The sequence below is a fragment of the Platichthys flesus genome, chromosome 10 (genome assembly GCF_949316205.1).
Source record: "Platichthys flesus chromosome 10, fPlaFle2.1, whole genome shotgun sequence".
Classification (NCBI taxonomy): domain Eukaryota; kingdom Metazoa; phylum Chordata; class Actinopteri; order Pleuronectiformes; family Pleuronectidae; genus Platichthys; species Platichthys flesus.
This window is the reverse complement of record NC_084954.1, coordinates 12,423,873-12,427,569: the sequence shown is the minus strand read 5'-3', so window position 1 is coordinate 12,427,569 and position 3,697 is coordinate 12,423,873. Positions and strand designations below refer to the sequence as shown.

The 3,697-nt window shown below is 43.4% G+C and overlaps 1 long non-coding RNA gene across 1 annotated transcript; it reads left to right on the top strand.

Annotated features, from left to right (window-relative positions):
• Positions 1–442: 442 nt before the first annotated feature.
• Positions 443–1,285, top strand: LOC133962362 (uncharacterized). Its single transcript, XR_009922113.1, has 2 exons — positions 443–733; positions 1,076–1,285. It is a non-coding gene; the product is annotated as an uncharacterized LOC133962362 (long non-coding RNA).
• Positions 1,286–3,697: the final 2,412 nt, after the last annotated feature.

Genomic DNA, 3,697 nt, shown 5'->3' with positions numbered 1-3,697 from the left:
ATTTTTTTGTCTGGATTCAAAGTAGTTAATTGGTCGCTGTGTTTGTTTGCTCCAGTAATGTCTAACAACTGAAGAAATATCTGCTGTCCCAGTCTGGAGCAATCAGGGTGTATTCTGTTTGGCACGCATGAGTGCGCCTGAAGTCCACAGGGTGAAGGGGAACTACACTGGATGTCCGCCCAGCTGGAAAACTGCCCTGTGAGAAGCTCCTCAGCTGTGAAATGGACAGTCTGCGATTGATACTGCAAAGTGTGCGAGCTCAGATTAAATGATGGGACGGCGACGGGAAAGACTCACTAATTCAATTCTCAGAGAAGGCTGCTGAAATGTAAAACGAAAACAAAACCTCTGAGTGGAGCGGGACAGTTTGTCCCATCCATATCATGTTTGTTTACACAGTGATCAATGGGTTGAAAGAGCGGCAGTCAGCAACTACAAATTATGTGTGAGCACGAGTGCTCACCACGACACACTCGCACTCAGCTGGTTTTGATGCAGGGATGGGATCATGGGACAAGTCTTGGACGGCTGCGAACGCGCTGTAGACTCCGGCGGTCTGCTGCCTCGCTCTGTGGGTGGGAACTCGCTGCCGACTCTTCTGCTTCCCAATAAAGCAGCACTACACTTGGACAAGTAGGCCCGACCTTGTGGCCCCCGCGACGCAGTGGTCCAACGGCGCCTGCCGGCTGAGCCCAAAACACCATTTCTGCACCAGATGTATTCCTAAGATTTGGTAATGCAACAACTTCAAAGTCCGACTTGATTGTTTTTGATTGTATGATTATTCAGCGCTGCCGTCTTTTTCTCTTTATTTCTGGGGGGAAAAGATATTATCATTCAACCACACTTATTTAATTGCGGCAATTGGAGCCACTCTAATTGAGCCTCCCCTTTCATCTGTAATGGTAATGATTATGAGATTGTGTTTGTGCTGAGCAGCCTGATGAGTACGAGTGGAATGATGTGACTGCTTTAGATTTCATCTGCTTTTCTGAATATTGTACTTTGGCATCCCACGCATTAAACCAATCTGACTTAAAATATTTATTTCCCTTTTTTCTTTTCTTTTTAATAGATATGGCAAACTAATCCTGGAGGCCCTCGCATTGTTCTTCATCTCGGTGCTTGGAGCTGATTGCATCTTTGTAATGGAGGCCTTGAATAAGTAAACAGTGAATGCCTGTTCATAATGTCAGCCGGCTTTGTCAGGGCGACGCAGACATTTAAAGAGCTTCTTATCGTGTTGATTTAAGCAATTAAACATGAAGTTTCTCTCTGCAAGCTCCGACTGACTGTATCATCTTAATTATTATCCACAGAGCCTTATCCTCAAAGCATTTTCTGTGGCACGATAAAGAGAACTTATCACAGCCATTACGAGGTTAAACGTCTGGCTATTTGAAAAAAAAAAGAAGCTTGAAATTGGGAAATTTCAGGAAAACCTGACCTTGATATTTTGGTTCACTGATACTTTCAAGGTTCATGTGCTCAACTAGGTAATTAATCCTCAAACAATACCTCCTACACTTTGTGTGACCAACATAAAGGAGTATAAATGGACTTTAGCTCTGACCCGGGGAATTGTTAGTGGGGTCTGAAGATCTGCTAAATACAATAGATGACTCACCCATTATTTTCTTAGAGCATTGTTTGAAAGTTTACATTTGCATCTTAATAAGGGCGGGGAACTGTTTTTTTGTTTTTTTTTACATGCGATACCAGTGCTACCACCAATGCTATCAAATTGGAGGTTGACATTTTACACATTAACAGTTAACAATTGTATATGTAAATATATAACAAAATCTTAAATCATATTAAACCGACAATGATTTAACACAAAATAACAGTTTCCTCGCTGAAAATACAATAAATACTCCGGCTTTAGTATCCTCATCGATTGTCTCCGCACCACCGGGTCCAGGGGCGTCCATTGGGTCAGACACTGAGCATCCCTTTGCTTTTAAATGTATCTGTGAGTGCTTCATTAAGTTTGTCATGTTCCTCCCTTCACACTGAATTGTTGCGTGTCCTGGTGTTGAAATCCCTGGTTTTGAAATCCCTCGTGTTGAAATATCTTTCCGTGACACACAACCACACTTTCGACCGTTTGAGGTGAGCGACCGACTAAATGTTAACTTAATGTTACACGCTGCCAGAGCCATGTAGAGAGTCCAATGTGATGTTAACCAGGCATGTGTGGGGATGTTTATGTTGCCTGTAAGCAGGGCAACTTTTTCAGCACAGTGCTCAAGCACTAGCCTGAAGTTTTCATTCTCGTAATTCTAGTAAAAAAAAAAAGTTTTCATTGTGTCACATCTTCTTCGCGACCATCGGGGCCAGCTGATAAATCAAACTTTTTCCGAATCCCGTAGGAAGGACGGCAAAAACATCTTTTCAATCTACAAATGCCTACATCGCGTTTCTCTGTTCCTCTTTCAAAATGAATGCGCCGTCGATGTCTTCTAAAAGAGACTCAATGGCGGCATCTACACATCTCAGCTCTCCAGCGGCAGGCATGTTTGTTGAAAACAAATTCAACCCAAGCTCACTTTGGTGACGTGGTTGATTACGTTACTGTTGATCATCTGTCCATCATTGTATAAAGCCTGCCCTGACAGTTTGATTGGTCCGAACAGCTTCTGTTCGGGCATAGTTTCTCCCCAACGGAGCAATGCCAGACCGAACTTCCCGACCTCAAATGTTGTGGGCGGGGCTAAGTTTGTCTGGCATCCAGGCTACTCAAGCACCAAAATGAGGCACTTAAATCTCAGGTGTGATTCGGTCGTGTAGGAACCAGTACCGGACTTTGGTACCAAAAACGAATCTATTATTCAAAATTGTAAAGATTTTTAATCAGAGATAAACTTAGCTGTAAGTGGCATTTAGCTATTTTTCCATCCAAAGGTGAAACCATAACTCTGCAGGTATAAATATGTGTACCCATACTAATAATAATCCTATGTGAATGCAGTCTTTTGTCCCTATAAGTCAACCACAACCAGATCCCGATCTAATCAAATGTGACAAAGCTCTGCAGGGAAAGATGAGCAGGGATCTGGCCTCCGCTCATGCCAGTGTGGAAGCTGTTTGGACAAGGATTATCGCTTGCATCAACAGGTAATTTATAACAACCCCCAGCTCCTGCACACCCTCGTATCTCTCCTGGAGAAATGTGCTTACAAATACGAGAGTAATGCTGGTAGCTTGGTTTCTCACCTTCTGCCCAAGTAGGAGGGGGTCGGGGGGGGGGGGGGGGGGGACTAAAACATCCAAACACCACGTTATCTTTGGCCCATATTGCAGGCTGACTCTTGCGCAGTCGGGAGTCGCTTGGCAGAACAACCACCTGCATGATGACGCAACGGCCCCGAGAATTTATCCTTAAGTCTTCAGAAATCATCTCTTCGTGTTAAAATAAACAGCCCACTCGGCTTTGCTTGCAGCAGAAAGCGTTTTTTTTTCTTCATCTTGATCTTGTTTCAATTAGTCCGCTGACAGTTTATCATGTTCCCAAAATATTCACCTTGACCTTCCTGTTATCTGGCCGGACATTATTTGCATTGAAGTGAAACATATGTAAATGTTCATCCACTTACATCAACACGGCTGCATTTCACTACAAACGACCACTGTCTTGATGGCAAAGAAGAAGAATGTGAATTACAGTTATGACGTTAGCGCGTCATCTATTCAT